Below are 19,938 nucleotides of genomic sequence, written 5' to 3' on the forward strand. Positions count from 1 at the left end.
ATCTGCGTGACTACAGGGAAGATATGAGGAAGTGGGATGGTGAACCTACCTCGACCCTAGCTGCTCGAGTATGTGAACTGCAAGGAAATACAGCAGCAAGAAGAGAGTCTCCTGGAAAAAAATGTTTCTCCGGTTTCTGTTGGGCAGTTCCCCAGAGGCAGTAGAAGGGCTGATGTTATTCTTGACCCTGATGAAGGGACATCTGCTTCTCATTTGCAAGAATTAAGTGACAGATATTCCAACCAGGACTAGAGGGGCCCTGCCTCTGGCCAGGTAGAGGAGAGGGATAACCGGATTTATAGGACTGTGTGGATCCGATGGCCTGGCACATTGGAACCACAGGAATACAAAGCTCTAGAGGACACTGGTGCACAGTGTACCTTAATGCCATCAGGCTACCAAGGGACAGAACTCATCTGTATCTCTGGAGTGACAGGGGGATCCCAACAGCTAACTGCTGTTAGCTGTTCCAGCCAGGGGTGGAAACACAGCCCTACCATTTGCCATGGACTGATCCAGACTGCACTGGAACAGGGGGGAGCTCCTGAACACTTGCAGTACATGGATGATATTGTGTGGGCAACACAAGAGAAGACAGAAAGCAGTATGTGTTGTTCACTGGTGGATTCTATTGCATGGTAGGGAGCTGTCAGAAATGGAAAGCTGCTGTGTGGAGTTCCACACAACGTGCTGTGGCTGCCATGAAAGGGGAGGGTGAGTTGAGTCAGTATGCAGAAGTGAAAGCCATCCAACTGGCCCTAGAGATTGCCGAAAGAGAAAAATGGCCAGTACTGTATCTCTACACTGATTCATGGATGGTGGCAAATGTTCTGTGGGGGTGGTTAGAGCAATGGAAACAGAGCAACTGGTAGCGCAGATGTAAACCTGTCTGGGCTCCTATACGGTGGCAGGATATTGCTGCCTGGGTAGAAAACCTGGATGTAAAAGTACGTTACATAGATGCTCACATGACCAAGAGTCGCGCCACCGAAGAAAATCAGAATAACGCAGAGGTGGACCAAGATTTGAAAACTGAAGTGGATCAGGTGGACCTGGACTGGGGATGTATGGGTGACCTGTCTGTAGCTCAATGGGCCCATGAAACATCAGGACATCAGGGGAGGGATACCACATACAGATGGACTCGTGATCGAGGGATGGACCTGACCATTGAGACCATCACACAGGTTACCCATGAGTGTGCGACCTGTGCTGCAATTAAGAGAGCCATGAAAGTAAAATCTCCCTGGAACAGGGGGAGGTGGCTAGGGTTTCAATATGGTGAGGCCTGGCAAATTGACTATATCGGACCACTCCCACAAACCCGCTAAGGCAAACGGTACATACTCACCATGGTAGAAGCAACTACTGGGTGGCTGGAAACATACCCCGTAAACCATGCCACGGCCCGAAACACTAGCTTCAGCCTGCAAAAGGCAAGTGCTATGGCATCATGGTATACCAGAAAGAATTGACTCCGACAATGGGTGTCATTTCTGAAAAAATCTTGTCACCTCCTGGGCCAAGAGGCATGGCATTGAGTGGCTGTATCACATCCCCTATCACCCACAATCCTCTGGAAAGGTTGAGAGGTAGAAAGGACTGTTAAAGACCATGTTATGTGCATTGGGTGCTGTGAAGTGGAAACACTGGGACATAAATCTACCAGAAGCCACTTGGCTAGTTAACAACAGGGAGTCCGACAACCATTCCTGTCGAAACAAAACCCCTACACACGGTGAAAGGAGCTAAAGTCCCCGTAGTGCATGTAGGGAAGTGGATGGTGAAGGCAGTGTGGGTTGCTCCTGCCTCGGGAAAAGGCAAACCCACTCCTGGGATTGTCTTCGCCCAAGGACCGGGGTATACCTGGTGGGTAATGCAAAAGAATGGGGATATCAAGTGCATGCCTCAAGGAGATTTAACCTTGAGCGAAAACTAATCTGTAATCTAAGTTATATGTTGTAGGAAGACGCTGCAGGATCAACGACAGGTCAGCTTTCCAAGGAACCGGGCAAGTGCAGCAACTACTCGAGCTAAGCTGGTGCTGATGCCCAGAAATCCAACTCCGCCTGTCCTGAGTGACCACGTTAGAAGATGAAGCTTAAATCATAACCACTTCTTATGAACATTTTTTGAGAAAGGCCTATAAAATGATTAGAAGTACCTACCTATCAATCTGTTAAAGGGTAATGAACAATGGTGATGAGAATACTTATATACTGAAGACTATGGAACCTGAGTATGACACAAATGTTATGGAATAAGGGGTGGAGGTTGTAATGGGTCTGTCTGGGAGGGAGTTAACTTTGCCTGCAGCAGCCCATTCAGTGCCGTGCTCTGCACTTGTAGCTAGAACAGCACTCATATCACACCAGTGCTGTGTCTATTGCTGAGCAATACTGGCACAGCATCAGGACTCCCTCCAACCCCCGAAGAGCCAGCAGGATGGGGGTGGGCAAGAGGTGAGGAAGGAACATCACTAGGGCAGCTGACCTAAACCAACCAAAGGGATATTCCATAACACCTGATGTCACACTCAGCAATAAAAGCTGGAAAAAGGAAGGAGAGGGGAGAGGTAGGCTCTCGTTAAGGAAATGTCTGTCTTCACAGAATCACAGAATCACAGAATCGTCTAGGTTGGAAGAGACCTCCAAGATCATCTAGTCCAACCTCAGCCCTAACACTAACAAGTCCTACACTAAACCATATCACTAAGGGCTACATCTAAACGTCTTTTAAAGACCTCCAGGGATGGTGACTCAACCACTTCCCTGGGCAGCCCATTCCAATGCCTAACAACCCTTTTGGTAAAGAAGTTTTTCCTAATATCCAACCTAAACCTCCCCTGGCGCAACTTTAGCCCATTCCCCCTCATCCTGTCACCAGGCACGTGGGAGAATAGACCAATCCCCACCTCGCTACAGCCTCCTTTAAGGTAACTGTAGAGAGCGATAAGGTCGCCCCCGAGCCTCTCCTCTTCTCCAGGCTAAACAACCCCAGCTCCCTCAGCCGATCCTCGTCAGACTTGTTATCCTCACCAGCTCCAACTTGTTCTCCCTCACCAGCCTCATTGCCCTTCTCTGGACTTGCTCGAGCACCTCGATGTCCTTCCTGTAGTGAGGGGCCCAAAAGTGAACACAGTACTCGAGGTGCGGCCTCACCAGAGCCAAGTATAGGGGGACAATCTCTTCCCTAGTCCTGCTGGCCACACTGTTTCTGATACAAGCCAGGATGCTATTGGCCTTCTTGGTCACCTGGGCACACTGCTGGCTCATATTCAGCCGACTATCAACCAATACTCCCAGGTCCTTCTCTGCCAGGCAGCTTTCCAGCCACTCATCTCCCAGCCTGTAGCTCTGCTTGGGGTTGTTGTGCCCCAGGTGCAGGACCCGGCACTTGGCCTTGTTGAACTTCATACAGTTGGCCTCAGCCCATCGGTCCAGCCTATCCAGATCCTCCTGCAGAGCCTTCCTACCCTCGAGCAGATCGACACACACACCTAACTTGGTGTCGTCTGCAAACTTACTGAGGGTGCACTCAGTCCCCTCATCCAGATCATCGATAAAGATATTAAAGAGAACTGGCCCTAGTACTGAGCCCTGGGGGACTCCACTAGTGACCGGCCTCCAACTGGACTTAACTCCATTCACCAGGACTCTTTGGGTTCGGCCATCCAGACAGTTTTTAACCCAACAAAGCGTACGCCAGTCCAAGCCATGAGCAGCCAGTTTCTTGAGGAGAATGCTGAGGGAAAAGGTGTCAAAAGCCGTACTGAAATCAAGGTAGACCACATCCACAGACTTTTCTTTGTCCACTAAGCGTGTCACTTTGTCATAGAAGGAGATCAGGTGAGTCAAGCAGGACCTGCCTTTCATAAACCCATGCTGACTGGGCCTGATCGCCTGCTTGCCCTGCAAGTGCCGCGTGATGACCCTCAAGATAATCTGCTCCATGAGCTTCCCTGGCACTGAGGTCAGACTGACAGGCCTATAGTTTCCTGGATCCTCCTTCCAGCCCTTCTTGTAGATGGGCGTCACGTTTGCTAGCCACCAGTTGACTGGGACCTCCCCTGATAGCCAGGACTGCTGATAAATGATGGAAAGCGGCTTGGTCGGCTCCTCCACCAGTTCTCTCAGTCCCTTTAGGTGGATCCCGTCCGGCCCCATCAACTTGCGTACATCTAAGTGCTGTAGCAGGTCGCCAACCACTTCCTCGTGGATTATGAGGGCCACATGCTGCTCCCCATCCCCTTTCACCAGCTCAGGGTACCAGGTATCCAGAGAACAACTGGTCTTGACGCTAAAGCCTGAGGCAAAGAAGGCATTAAGCACCTCAGCCTTTTCCTCATCTCTTGTCACTAAGTTTCACCCCTCATCCAGTAAAGGATGGAGATTCTCCTTAGTCTTCCTTTTCGTGTTTATGTATTTATAAAACCATTTTCTTTTATCTTTAACAGAAGTAGCCAGATTGAGCTCCAGATGAGCTTTGGCCTTTCTAATTTTGTCCCTGCAAACCCTTACAACATCTTTATAGTCCTCCTGAGTGGCCCACCCTCTTTTCCAAAGATCATAAACCCTCTTTTTTTTCCTATGCTCTAGCCACAGCTCTCTGTTCAGCCAGGTCGGTCTTCTTCTGCGTCAGCTCATCTTTGGGCACGTGGGGGGGGACAGACCGCTTCTGAGCCTTTAAGATTTCCTCCTTGAAGAGTGCCCAGCCTTCCTGGACTCCTCTGCCTTTCAGAACTACCTCCCAAGGGACTCTGCCAACCAGTGTCCTGAACAGCTCAAAGTCTGCCCTCCGGAAGTCCAAGACAGCAGTTTTAATGTTCCCCTTCTTGACTTCGCCAAGAATAGAGAACTTCCCGAACAACGGCTACGTGCGTTGAGGCCCTGCTTCAAGGACGTAGTCAAGCATCACTAGGTGAGAAGCAGAGAGTAATTTGTTTCCTCTGAGCTTCCACGTGGTCTTTGCTTTTTTGTTTGTTTGTATTTTCCCTTTTCCCCTTTCCCTTTTGCCTTTAGTTAAATTATTTAATTAATAATAATATTCCCTTAATAATTATTTTTCCTTTAATTAAATTATCCTTATCTCATCCCGTGAGTTTCTTCCCTTTTCTTCTTTCCCTCCTCTTCTGAGGAGGGGGAGTGAGAGAGAGAGCAGTTGTGGTGGAGTTCAGCTGCCTAGCATGGTAAAACCACCACAAACCTCATGAAGTTCAACAAGGCCAAGTGGAAGGTCCTGCACCTGGCTCGGGGCAATCCCAAGCACAAATACAGATTGGGTGGAGAATGAATTGAGAGCAGCCCCCAGAAGAAATAGACTTGGGGGTGTTGGTTGACGAGAAGCCTGTGTGCTTGCAGCCCAGAAAGCCAACCAACTGTATTCTGAGCTGCATCAAAAGAAGTGTGGGTGACCAGCAGGTCAAGGGAGGCAATTCTCCTTTTACTCTGCTCTTGTGAGACCCCACCCAGAGTACTACATTCAGCTCTGGGGCCCCCAGTACAAGAAGGACATGGAAGTATTAGAAGGGCCACGAGGACGATCGAAGGGCTGGAACAGCTCTCCTATTAGAACAGGCTGAGGGAGTTGGGGTTGTTCAGCCTGAAGAAGAGAAGCCTCCGGGGAGACCTTATAGTTGCCTTCCAGTACCTGAAGGGGGTTTATAAGAAAGTTGGAGAGGGACTCTTTATCAGGAACTTTAGAGATAGGATAAGGGTAATGTTTTTAAGCTGAAAGAGGGTATATTTAGATTAGATATTCAGAAGAAATTTTTTACTGTGAGGGTGGTAAGGCACTGGAGCAGGTTGCCTGGAGAAGTTGTGGATACCCCATCCCTGGAAGTGTTTAAGGCCAGGTTGGTTGGGGCTTTGAGCAACCTGATCTAGTGGGAGGTGTCCCTGACCATGGCAGGGGGATTGCAACTTCATGATTCCATTGCAGCGCTCCAGTCATGCAAGCCATCCCACCGTTTTTTTGTGATGGCATCTATGTCAGTCTTCCTGCTGCACAGTGGCTTCCAGCTAACCTCTTTAGATTCACGTGGGCTTACTTTTCTAGGTTGTCCAAGTCCCTTTGGATGGCATCCCTTCCTTCTCTTGTATCAGCTGCACCACTCAGCTTGGTGTCATCTGCAAACTTGATGAGGGTGCACTTGATCCCATTGTCTATGTCACTGATAAAGATTAATAACAGTACCGGTCCCAGGACAGACCCCTGAGGTGCACCAATCGTCACCTGCCTCCGCCTGAACATAGAGCCCTTGACCACCACTCTCTGGATGCCAAGTCCTTATCCACTGAATGGTCCACCCTTCAAATTCCATCTCTCTCCAATTTGGAGATCGGGATGTCAGGTGGGACCATGTCAAAGGCCTTGCAGAAGTCCTGGTAGATGACATCGGTCAGTCTTTGTTGACTGATGCAGTCACTCCATCATAGAAGGCCACCAGATTGGTCAGGCACGATTTGCCCTTGGTGAAGCCATGTTGTCTGTCTTGGATCACCTCTTTGTCTTGCATGTGCCTCAGTATTGCTTCCAGGAGGATCTTTTCTATGACCTTGCCAGGCACAGATGTGAGGCTCACCGGTCTGTAGTTCTGTAGGTCCTCCTTTCTACCTTTTTTAAAATGGGAGTTATGTTTCCCTTTTTCCAGTCACCAGGCGCTTTGCCTGACTGCCAGGACTTTTCAAATATGATGGAGAGAGGCTTGGCCAGTTCATCAGCCAGTTCCCTCAGGACCCTGGGATGCATTTCATCAAGCCCCATAGACTTGTACCTGTTCACTTTAATCAGGTGGTCTCAAACCTGCTCTTTGCTTACACTGGGAGGGACTTTGCTCCCCCAGCCCTCATCTACAGGGTCAGGGAAATGAGAGATGTGGGAAACCTGACAGGCAGTGAAGACTGATGCAAAGAAGTTGTTGAGTACCTCAGCCTTTTCCATGTCTGCTGTTACCAGTTCTCCCTTCTCGTTTATCGGAGGGGGTACACTCTCCTTGGCCTTAGTCATATGGTCTGAATTTTTGGGTAGACTTGTGTGGTGCCAGGAGTTGGACTCGATGATCCTTATGGATCCCTTCCAACTCAGGATATTCTATGATTCTATGATTCTATGATTCTACTCTTCCCAGGCCACATGTCCCTGCTTCTACTGCCTGTGTATTTCCTTCTTGCACGTCAATTTGACCAACAGGTCCTTGCTAAGCCATGCCAGTTTTCTGCCCTCCCTGCCCTCTCTCTTACACAGGGGGATGGAGAGTTCTTGTGGTCTAAGGAAAACATCCTTAAAGAGTTGCCAGCTCTGTTCAGCTCCTTTGTTCCTGAGGACAGTGTTCCAGGTGATCCCATCCGCTAGGTCTTTAAAAAGCTGGAAGAATAGGCACTGCTCTGCCTATTCCCAGTACTTTCTGCTTGTTTTCACAAACTTGTACAAACATAGTTATCTGAGAATCACTTCCAAGTACTGCTGTAAATGGCCTGAAGGCCAAGGTAGTGGCAGGTAGTTGCAAGTCACATAATAATCAGCACAATGCTTGAATTGCAGGATAGTGCTACCCGGCTTATAAAGAGCTCCTCATCTACTGAGTTTTTTTTAAAAGAATTTCAATTAGAATCTAATTTTTAAGTTAGAATAATCATCTTTTTAAGAACTGCATTTATCCTGCTCTCTTCTCAAAGCTCATCTGGAGCTCAATCTGGCTACTGCCGTTAAAGATAACAAAAAACGTTTTTACAAATACATCAACACAAAAAGGAGGACTAAGGAGAATCTCCATCCTTTACTGGATGCGGGTGGAAACTTAGTTACAAAAGATGAGGAAAAGGCTGAGGTGCTCAATGCTTTCTTTGCCTCAGGCTTTAGCGGCAAGACCCGTTGTTCTCTGGATACCTGGTACCCTGAGCTGGTGGAAGGGGATGGGAAGCAGGATGTGGCCCTCGCTATCCATGAGGAAATGGTTGGCGACCTGCTACAACACTTGGATGTACGCAAGTCGATGGGGCCGGATGGGATCCACCCGAGGGTACTGAGAGAACTGGCGGAGGAGCCGGCCAAGCCGCTTTCCATTATTTATCGGCAGTCCTGGCTATCAGGGGAGGTCCCAGTCGACTGGCAGCTAGCAAACGTGACGCCCATCTACAAGAAGGGCTGGAAGGAGGATCCAGGAAACTATAGGCCTGTCAGTCTGACCTCAGTGCCAGGGAAGCTCATGGAGCAGATTATCTTGAGGGTCATCACGCGGCACTTGCAGGGCAAGCAGGCGATCAGGCCCAGTCAGCATGGGTTTATGAAAGGCAGGTCCTGCTTGACTCACCTGATCTCCTTCTATGACAAAGTGACACGCTTAGTGGACAAAGAAAAGTCTGTGGATGTGGTCTACCTTGACTTCAGTAAGGCTTTTGACACCATTCCCCACAACATTCTCCTCAAGAAACTGGCTGCTCATGGCTTGGACTGGCGTACGCTTTGTTGGGTTAAAAACTGTCTGGATGGCCGAACCCAAAGAGTCCTGGTGAATGGAGTTAAGTCCAGTTGGAGGCCGGTCACTAGTGGAGTCCCCCAGGGCTCAGTACTAGGGCCGGTCCTCTTTAATATCTTTATTGATGATCTGGATGAGGGGATCGAGTGCACCCTCAGTAAGTTTGCAGATGACACCAAGTTAGGTGCATGTGTCGATCTGCTCGAGGGAAGGAAGGCTCTGCAGGAGGATCTGGATAGGCTGGACCGATGGGCTGAGGTCAACTGCATCAAGTTCAACAAGGCCAAGTGCCGGGTCCTGCACCTGGGGCACAACAACCCCAAGCAGAGCTACAGGCTGGGAGATGAGTGGCTGGAAAGCTGCCTGGCAGAGAAGGACCTGGGAGGACTGGTTGATAGTCGGCTGAATATGAGCCAGCAGTGTGCTCAGGTGGCCAAGAAGGCCAACAGCATCCTGGCTTGTATCAGAAGCAGTGTGTCCAGCAGGTCTAAGGAGCTGATTGTCCCCCTGTACTCGGCTCTGGTGAGGCCGCGCCTCGAGTACTGTGTTCAGTTTTGGGCCCCTCGCTACAAGAAGGACATGGAGGTGCTCGAGAGAGTCCAGAGAAGGGCGACGAAGGTGGTGAGGGGTCTGGAGAACAAGTCTTATGAGGAGCAGCTGAGGGAGCTAGGATTGTTTAGCCTCGAGAATAGGAGGCTCAGGGGAGACCTCATCGCTCTCTATAGGTACCTTAAAGGAGGCTGTAGAGAGGTGGGGGTTGGTCTATTCTCCCACGTGCCTGGTGACAGGACAAGGGGGAATGGGCTAAAGTTGCGACAGGGGAGGTTTAGGTTGGATGTTAGGAAGAAATTCTTTACTGAAAGGGTTGTTAGGCATTGGAATGGACTGCCCAGGGAGGTGGTTGAGTCACCATCCCTGGAGGTCGTTAAAAGATGTTTAGATGTAGCCCTTAGTGATATGGTTTAGCGTAGGACTTGTTAGTGTTAGGGCTGAGGTTGGACTAGATGATCTTGGAGGTCTCTTCCAACCTAGACAATTCTGTGATTCTGTGATTCTGTGATTCTCTTTATATAATCCATATGTATTTATACACACATACACGTTTTTTAACCGTTAAGAGATTTTGGTTTCAAATCACATTATTAAAAATTTATTAAAAATTATTTAAAATTTCTATACTGTCTATTGTCTAAAAGAAAGCAAAAGTAAATTTCATAAAGGCTTGTATTATTATACAGTTGGAATAGGTGAATGTAGTCTGTACTGGGTCGGACTGGGATGTTAACTTTCCCTGCAGCAGCCCATATAGTGCTGTGCTCTGCACTTGTAGCTAGAACAGCACTCATATCACACCAGTGTTGTGTCTGCTGCTGAGCAGTGCTGGCACAGCATCAGGACTCTCTCTAACCCTCCTAGGGGTAGGCAAAAATGTGAGAAAAGAAACATCACCAGGGCAGCTGACCTAAACCAACCAAAGGGATATTCCATACCATATGATGTCACACTCAGCAATAAAAGGTGGAAAAAGGAGGAAGAGAGGAGGGGTGGGCTCTCGTTGTGAAAACGTCTGTCCTCCTCCCGAACACCGGCTACGTGCGTTGAGGCCCTGCTTCAAGGACGTGGTCAAGCACCGCTCATTTGTGGGAAGCAGAGAGTAATTTCTTTCCTCTGCACTTCCACATAGCCTTTACTTGTTTTGTTTAGTTTTCCCTTTTCCCCCTCCCTTTTCCCCTTTCCTTTTTTTCCCCTTTAGTTAAATTGTTAATTGTTTAGTTAAATTGTTTAATTAATAATAATCTTTCCTTAATAATTCTTTTTTTTTCCTTTAATTAAATCATCCTTATCTCAACCTGTGAGTTGTTCTTTCCTTTACTTCTTCCCCTCCTCATCTAAGGAGGGGGAGTGAGAGAGAGGTTGTGCTGTTCAGCTGCCTAGCATGGTAAAAACCACCACAAAGGCCCACCAAAAGGGTGATCATGATATAATAATAGGGAACAGGAAAGCTGATTTAGCAGACAAAGAAGCAGCTAGAAGGGCACCAGAAGACCTACAAGGCATGTTAGTCCCCTGTGCAAAGACTTTACTTAATCCGCCACAACACTCTGCTAAATAGATGCAGTTAGCAGAAAAGCTACAATACATGAAGCGAAAGGATGGGTGGTGGGAGACCCCACCACCAAGTGATGTTAGTGAAACAAGATATAGATAATATACAGTATTTCTTCAGATAATATACAGTATTTCTTCAAATTCATAGAAATGGACAAGAACTATGCAGTGAGAACTATGAAGCCTAAAAGTGAGGTTCATAGTCTTAAAGGGGGGAAACTGTAGTCCCAAAGCTGGGAAAAAACAAGAAGACCTTGAAGAAAATAGGGAGGCCTGTAGCTTGTGTAGTCTTTCTATAGCTCGTGTAGCCTTTTAGCTGAGAAAATAAGGGAAGAAAGAGACAGGATCGACTGTGGAGCAGACGCCCCTAGGTGCACCCCGAGCATTTTCCTCGGAGGGGTCTCCACTCTCAGCCGCTCACCGCGGGAGTAGACAAGGACCTCCTGAAGCCGCGGACAAATTATTTTAAGTGATATTTTCTTGTGGTATGAATGAGAAGTGCAAGAGGCCTCTTTGCATGATTGTGTGATTGTGCTGTGCGAGTGAGAAGCAGCATCGCTGCGAAGCAACATCCCTAGCGCTTAGTGGCTTGTTGACTGATGTAGATTCTAGTAGGCATGCTACTTTACAATCGTAATTCTGCTTGTGATTTTCTCCCTGTTGCTTATTGTACCTTGCTTATTGCAATGTCTGCGGTGATTGATAGAAAAATCTATAGAAAGCATTTGGTTGGTTGAAAATAAAAAAGGGGGAATTGTGGGAAAGGAATTTGCAGGTGGCTTCGCGCTGTTTCACACATCCCTGAATTAAAGATAATGAGGAAACAAGTGGTAGAACCAAAAACTTGAGCAAGGTCGAGATAAAGTAAATTGGCTACAGTGTTAAAGATGAGCTTTGGGTAGTGGCCAATTGCTGGCTGGCTTGAGGCGCATGTCTGAGGGTCTCTAACCAGTTGTATGACAGATTCGGGTGCATGGACAGTGTGTGGGGCTACAGGGAAAGTATATGTAGTAGTGAAAAATTTCAATAAAGGTCTCCTGTTCAAGAGCCATCAGGAGTCCGTGTCTTGCATCCCTTCAGGAAGGGACCTCTGAAGATCATCTAGTCCAACTCCCTTGCCGAGCAGGATCACCTAGAGCACATTGTGCAGGATGGCATCCAGGTGGGTTTTGAATATCTCCAGAGAAGGAGATTCCACAACCTCTCTGGGCAACCTGTTCCAGTGCTCTGTTACTCGCACAGTAAAGAAGTGCCCTCTCATATTCAGCCAGAACTCACTGTGCTTCAGTTTGTGCCTGTTGCCTCTTGTCCTGTTGCCAAAAGAGTCTCGCCCCATCCTCTTGACACACCCTCCCTTCAGATATTTGTATATGTTGATAAGATCCCCTCTCAGTCTTCTCTTCTCTAAGCTAAACAGGCCCAGCTCTCTCAGCCTCTTCTCGTATGAGAGATGCTCCACTCCCCTTATCATTTTCGTAGCCCTCCGCTGCACTCACTCCAAGAGCTCCATGCCCCTCTTGTACTGGGGAACCCAGAACTGGACATAGTACTCCAGGTGAGGCCTCACCAGGGCTGAGTAGAGGGGAAGGATCACCTCCCTCAACCTGCTGGCAACACTCTTCCGAATGCACCCAGGATACCATTGGCATTCTTAGACACAAGGGCACATTGTTGGCTCATGGTTAACCTGCTGTCCACCAGGACTCCCAGGTCCTTCTCTGCAGAGCTGCATTCCAGCAGATGAGCCCCCAGCCTGTACTGGTACATGGGGTTATTCCTCCCCAGGTGCAGGACCCTGCACTTGCCTTTGTTGAACTTCATGAGGTTCCTCACCACCCAGTGCTCCAGCACATCCAGGTGTCTCTGAATGGCAGCACAGCCCTCTGGTGTACATCCACCAATCAGTTCCTCTGTGTTTTGTTAACAGCACCAGGTATGGTCTTTTCCACTTTTCAGCTAGGGGTCTTCCCTCCAGGTTTGCCAGTAAACTTGATCTCCAGGAGGAATCACCCTTAATAGTACATATCTGTGGATAAGACTCAAAGTTTTTGCTAAAGAGAAAAAATAACATGTAAGGGCTTGATTCCCAGTTACATTCGTCTGACTGGATTTTCCAGTTAAATTTACTGCATATGATTTTCCATATAGTATTTCAAACGGGCTTACTTTTTCCCAAGCCCTTGGAGTTATCCAAATTCTTAGCAATGCTATTGGAAATACCTTGGTCCATATTAACTGCGTTTCTTGGCACAATTTTCTTGTAGTCCCAAAGCTGGGAAAAAACAAGAAAACCTTGAAGAAAATAGGGAGGCCTGTAGCTTGTGTAGTCTTTCTATAGCTCGTGTAGCCTTTTAGCTGAGAAAATAAGGGAAGAAAGAGACAGGTAGCCTTGAGCTAGCAGAAGCAAGGAAGATAAGGGATAAAAGGTAAAAAACAAGAAGGAGAAAAACAGCTCCAGGCTGACCTGTAGTAACCTTTTGCTCATTAATGGCCATTAACATATTAAAAATCACACCTATCAAAACGCTAATGTATGCAAATGTGGGATTTGGTCATGTGTCATCCATCCCCCCCGCACACACACTGTTCCTCTGTAATGCGCAAACTCGGTAGAGATAAGTTAGGTGAGCTGTAATAGCCAATCAAAAGTAGCCAAAGAGATAGTTTTCACAAGTTTGCTGTGTATAAGTTATGGTGATTCAAGTCAGAGGTGTGCTTGCTTTGCGAAAGATCGCCAAGCACCTGACTCTGCAGAGTTATATAACTAATTATTTAATTAAAAGACCTTCGTGTGGATTCCAACTCTGTGCGCTTATTGGCGCGGCGCACCGGGCACAAACCTACAGACAACATCCTTATTTGTCCCTTCAGCATTTGGTTCATTCTATCTACGTGGCCACTAGATTGTGGCCTCCATGGGGTGGTATTTAAGTGCCATTTTGTATTCAATATTCTAGCCATTTCTTTAATAACCATTGTCACAAAATGTGGTCCCCTATCAGAAGACATTCCCTCCGGCACTCCAAATCTCTGTGTTGTGGTTTAACCTGGCCGGCAGCCAAACACCACACAGCCGTTCGCTTACCCTCCCCCCTCCCTCTCTGGGATGGGGAAGAGAATCAAGAAAATGAAGCCTGTGGGTTGAGATAAAGACAGTTTATTAGGGCAGAAAAGAAAGGAAAACAATAATAATAATGATAATAGTACTGCTAATAGTAATGTGTACAAAACAAGTGATGCACAATGCAATTGCTCACCACCCGCTGACCGATGCCCAGCCTATTCCCGAGCAGCCGGCCCCCCCACCCCGGCTAGCCCCCCCATATTAATTGTTCAGCATGACGTCAGATGGTATGGAATACCCCTTTGGCCACTTTGGGTCAGCTGTCCTGGGTCTGTCCCCTCCCAGCTCCTGCTGCACCCCTAGCCTGCCCGCTGGCAGGACAGAGCGAGAAGCTGAAAAGTCCTTGTCTTGGTGTAAGCACTGCTCTGCAACAATTAAAACATCAGTGTGTCATCAACATTATTCTCATCCTAAATCCCAAACACAGCACCCTACCAGCTACTAGCAGAAAAATTAACTCTATTCTAGCTGAAACTAGGATGCGACACTTGGGATTATTTCTTTCAACAGACATTTCTCTACTTCCCTAGCCTGATTGCTTCAACACAGGGAACCTTCTGACCAACCAGAAAAGGGATCCACAAACACAAGTAAATACTTATATTGATTACACCTAGGTAATTCAGAAAAATTGACTTGCCAGCACTTACGTGGATTGATTCCATTTTTTTACCTCTCCAGGAGGAGGTTTTACCTTTATTTTAGGATTGTTTTTAAGGCACAGCTCACACTTTTGAGTTATACTTTTTACAGTCAATACCATCTTAGCTCCAATAGAATATCTTTTGACACTCTTTACCAGAGCCTCAGCTCCCATATGGGTTTCTCGATGGACCTGGGTCATCAGTTGTCTTATCATTAATGGTGTAACAATGCATTGTCCATGGGCAGTTATCCACCATCCATTTGAGTCTTTCACACATTTTAATAGCTCAGCCAGCTTTACTTCTTTTCTCTATAGTCAGGAATTGTTATCAATATTTCTCTAGTTGGTAATAGGAGATTTATAGTTCGCCTGATGTCTGCTTGTTTGGCAACTTCATCTGCCTTTTGGTTTCCCTTAATAATAGCGGAGTTGCCACTTTGATAAGCTTTGTAGTGTATTACCGCCACCTCTTTAGTTTTCTGAACTGTCTCGAGTAGTTTCAGGATTTCACTTCCATGTTTAATTGGAGTACCTTTTGATGGCAGTAGTCCCCTTTCCTTCCATATAGCGCCATGAGCATGTATGTACATCCAAATGCATATTTTGAATGTGTATTCAAACATTATAAACATGTATACATATTAACTCACTTTCCTTCAGCTAGCTCCAGGGCTCTTGTTAGTGCTATTAATTCCGCTTTCTGTGCTGAGGCGTTAGATGGTAATACTCCTACCTGCTTTTCTTTGTTTAATGTCATCTGGGTTTTCAGGAAGCATGTCCTTTAGATCTGGTCGGCTGGCATACACTTGCTCAATAGCCTGTGTGCAGTTATGGTTAATTTCTTCTCCTTGATCAAGGCACTACTCATTTTTAACTGAACATCATCTTGTTCCATTAGCAAGGCATGGTATTGTACCAGGCGGCAGGGTGATAACCAGTGGTGTCCTTTTTGTTCTAATACTGCCGCTGCCACATGCGGTATATATACTGTTATTTTTGTCTCATTGTCAACTTCCAAGATTCCTGTATCAACAAAACCGTTGCAGCTACTGCTCTTAAACATCCAGGCCACCCCGAGCTCACTTTATCCAGCTGTTTTGAGAAATAAGCTACAAGTCTTCTCCAGTCTCCTAAATATTGTGTTAGTACTCCCAATGCTACATGCGCCTTTTCAAGGATAAACAGTTCAAATGGTTTGGTTAGGTTAGGAATTCCCAAGGCAGGGGCTTCCATTAAAGCTCTTTTGATGATATCAAATCCTTGTCTGCATTCCGAGGTCCATTCTAACAGTTCCTCTAGAGCTTTAACAGCTTCATATAGGGGTCTAGCCATCAACCCATAATTCGGAATCCACAACCCAGAATTCCCCCAAACCCCCTTAGTGTCTTGAAAATTGGGATATTATATTCAGACTGGCATTCTTTTAATAATCCATATTGTAAGAAGTTATCGATCACTGGCTCCAATCTTTTTTCCTTCTTACGGGTCTTGTTCCCATTTGGAGTTGTACCTTCACCGGTTCTGCTGATCTCACTTGCCCAGGTTTCTCCGTTGCCCACACAAACAGCACTACCACATACTTGATTTCAGATGGTACTTGACTCAATCCTTCTCCCGGAGCATGTTCGAAATTCCCCTATAACAAATATACTTGTGCCTGACAGGCATTATTTTCAGGAATATGTACTTGGATTTTTCCTTTATGAAGGTTATCTGAGCACAGTTTATTTAATAGGTCTCATTCTAACGGAGGCAAAGGACATTCCGGCAAGTATAAAAATTCATGAGTCGATACTCATTTCCCAATTTCACATTTAATTAGTTGCAAAAAGGGTTCAGTCTCTTGCTTTCCTGTGGCCCCAATCAATGGATAATACATAATGCTAATTCTACATTCTTACAATCCAGATTATGGAACAGTGACTAGACCTAATGATAGTTGCCCTAGTCCCATTTGTGGATTTGTTAGTGCAGCCGCTAGCATCTTAAACTTCTGAGATTACACGGGATGAAGGGCCCTAAAGAAATTTGAATTAAACAAAAAAAGTTAGGATTAAAAAAAAATGCTTTAGAATTTTAAATGTTTCACATAATTTGTTGTAAGATAATGCTGTTTTCATGACTGGTGTTTCCCTTTATTGCAGTAAAGCAAGGGGGGGAGACAGCATGTGGGGAGAAGGGACATCTATATTAACTGCCCATTTTGGGAAAGCGTAAAATAATCTAGTAGGTGTGATTAAGAAGAAAATATATTTAAAATCTCCAAGTTAACTTCATAGATCTCAGTGAAAAGTGGGACCTGCTTGCTGAAATTTGCTGCACAACTTCCATCTCTTTATTGGCTTGAAGGTCACACTCAAAGAGTGGTGGTCAATGGCTCTATGTCCAGGTGGAGGCTAGTGATGAGTGGTGACCCTCAAGGGTCTGTCCTGGGACTGGTACTGTTTAATATCTTTATCAGCGATATAGACAGTGGGATCAACTGTACCCTCAGCATGTTGGCAGATGACACCAAGCTGAGTGGTTCAGTTAATAGAACAGAAGGATGGGATGCCATCCAAAAGGACCTGGACAAGCTTGAGAAGTGGGCCCACATGAACCTAATGAGGTTCAACAAGTCCAAGTGCAAGGTGCTGCACCTGGGCCGGGGCAACTCCGGACAAGAGTACAGACATGGAGAAGAACTCATTGAGAGCAGCCCTGCAGAGAAGGACTTGGGGGTTCTGGTGGACGAAAAGCTTGACATGAGCCAGCAGTGCATGCTTGCAGCCCAGAAGGCCAACTGCATCTTGGGCTGCATTAAAAGAGGAATGGCCAGCAGGTCGAGGGAGGTGATTGTCCCCCCTCTACTCTGCCCTCGTGAGGCCCCACTTGGGAGTACTGCATCCAGGTCTGGGGCCCCCAGTACAAGAAGGCTGTTGATCTGTTAGAGCGGGTCCAGAGGAGGGCCACAAAGTTGATCAGAGGGCTGGAGCACCTCTCCTATGAAGAAAGGCCGAGAGAGAGGGGGATGTTCAGCCTGAAGAAGGGAAGGCTCTGGGGTGACCTTACTGCAGCCTTTCAAAACTTAAAGGGGTCTTATAAAAAGGATGGAGAAGGACTCTTTACTCAGGTAGAAAATGATAGGATAGGAGCGAATGGTTTTAAACTAAAAGAGGGGAGTTTTAGACTAGAGGTTAGGAGGAAATTCTTCACTCAGAGGGTGGTGAGGAACTGCAACAGGTTGCCCAGAGAAACTGGGGATGCCCCATCCCTGGAGGTGTTCAAGACCAGGTTGGACGAAGCCTTGGCCAACCTGGTATAGTGGGTGGCATCTCTGCCCATGGCAGGGGAGTTGGAACTGGATGATCTTTAAGGTCCCTTCCAACCCAAACTGTTCTATGATGATGATTCTCTCTGGCAATTCTTAAGTAACCTAGAGTTTATCAGACTGTGTTTTACAGTCTTCCCTATCAGAGAAGAACACATTGTTGAAACAGTGAGGTGAATTTTGGGGGCGGGGGGGTAGCTGGCCTCTGTTAAAATGAAAATGTTAATCTGATCTTCATATCGGTGTGCGTTTTGGTACTAAGCATGAGTGTCTCTTGAAATAAATTTCTTTTCCAAAAAAAAACCAAAAAAAAACTTCAAAGACAAATGTTAGGCAAGAGTAATGGACAAAATATAAATACTTTGATGTGTTGTTAAAGAAAAATCTTTGCTTTCTGCTTGTGTTAGAAGTGAAAGTTAAAGATATTGACCTGAAGTAAGTATGAGTTTTACCTGATCCTTGAATATTTATATATTTTAATCATTAATGTAAGTCTTAAAAATCTTTGGATCACTCTTAGTAGCTGGGAAGGATAAAGAAAAAAGATGGAATTCTGAAAAAGCTTTAGTATTGTTTTTCTCTAAAACTACGTTTGTCTGTTTTTTAAAAGTTTTCTTTCCTCTGTTTTTCTTTTGGCGATGAGTGTTTGTGGTTGGTTTGGCTTGTATTTTTTTCCTGGCCAAATGGCAATATGTATAGAAGGAAGAAACAGAAGTAGTTGCTTGAAACCTTAGCAAACTCATGAAAAATGTATTGTCATAAGTGTAGTGTTGAATAAGTAATAGATTTATTCTTCAGCTTCTATGTTTTATGGTATTTTTCTGAATTTCTTGCTCAATATATTTCAACAGTAGCATTTAAATACCTAAAATAAAATGTTAATGAAATCACTGTAGGGATGTGGACATTCTCTGACTCAGTTTTTCTGGGTTTTGGTGGTGGTGTTTTTTGTTCTGTGAGTGTGGTGGTTTAACAACTGATGGGTAGCTAAGCGCCACCATGCCACTCTCTCACTCCTCCCCCTCAGAAGGACGGGGGAGAAAATATGATTAAAAGAAGGAAAAGCTTGTGGGTTGAGATAAGGAGCAGTTTAATGAAAACAAACAAACAAAAAACGCAAAGGCCATGTAGAAGCAAAAGGAGGAAAATTATTCTCTATTTCCTATTAGCAAGTGGTGTTCATCCACTTCTTGCGAAACAGGACCTCAATATGCATAGCTGTTGCTTGGGAAGACAAACACTTTCATAGTGAGAGTCCCCCCCCCATTCTTCTATTGTTGAGCATGACGTCATATGGTATGGAATATCCCTTTGGTCAGTTTATGTCAGCTGATTTGTCCCCTCCCCACCTCTTGCCCACCCCCAACCTACTGGCCTTTGTGGGATGGGCAGGGGAGTTGGAGAGACAGCCTTGATGCTGTGCCAGCACTGCTCTGCAATACCCAAAACATCAGTGCCATATCAACTAGCTACAAGTGCAAAGCACAGCACTATATGGGCTGCTGTGGGGAAAGTTAACTCTATCCTAGTGTGGGAATAGAAATGTTGTTTTTGCAGTGTTACATTGTATAGAAGGAAGGAATGTGGTATTGAGATATGCTTACGGTGATAAGAAAGCTCAGCAGGTGACCTCCTAAAATGCAGACAACCAGACTCCTTAGAGCAATCAGGTGAAAATCACTATGTTAAGTCAAGCCAGATAAGGGGAGAAAACATTACCATCTCAAAAACAGGCCGGCAACTGAAGGCCAGGCATTGTCTGTGAAGCATCAGATAGATTGTGAACCTGGATTACCCACTCCAGTGGGGAAACAGGGGAGGGTCCTGTCATCAAAAAGTATATAAACTGTGTTTTGGAACTAGTAGGTGCGCTCTCCTGCTTGTGGGGCGCCCGCCATTGCAATCGCGAATAAATTACTACTTCAATGAGATCCTCGCCTGAGCCTAAGTTATTGGCTACGGAGTGTTTCTCACACTAGCCAGATCCAGTACAGTGAGATACCTGTATTTTCTGATTTGTGGAGCACACTGAAACAAAACCTGAAGCGCATTCAGGAGACATAACAACAAGAGCAGGCTGGTCTGAGTATCCCAAGGATATTCAACATCTCGGAGAACCACCGTAACTAGCTCGGGGGATAAGAGGGCGGTGAAGGAGAAAGGGAGAGTGAACAGGTAGGGAAACATGTCTTCCCCTGTCCCCTTCACAGATTGGCTCCCTAAAGAAAACAGGCAATAGGTGTAATTGCTAATAGTTTCCGAGATATGGTTTC

General features: G+C 46.2%; 1 long non-coding RNA gene across 1 annotated transcript in view; it reads right to left on the bottom strand.

Annotated features, from left to right (window-relative positions):
- The window catches only part of LOC310888697, a 48,506-nt gene that overhangs the window by 21,068 nt on the left and 7,500 nt on the right, over window positions 1–19,938 (bottom strand). The window lies entirely within an intron of this gene.

This window comes from Anser anser, assembly GCF_964211835.1.
Source record: "Anser anser genome assembly, chromosome: W".
NCBI classification, from domain to species: domain Eukaryota; kingdom Metazoa; phylum Chordata; class Aves; order Anseriformes; family Anatidae; genus Anser; species Anser anser.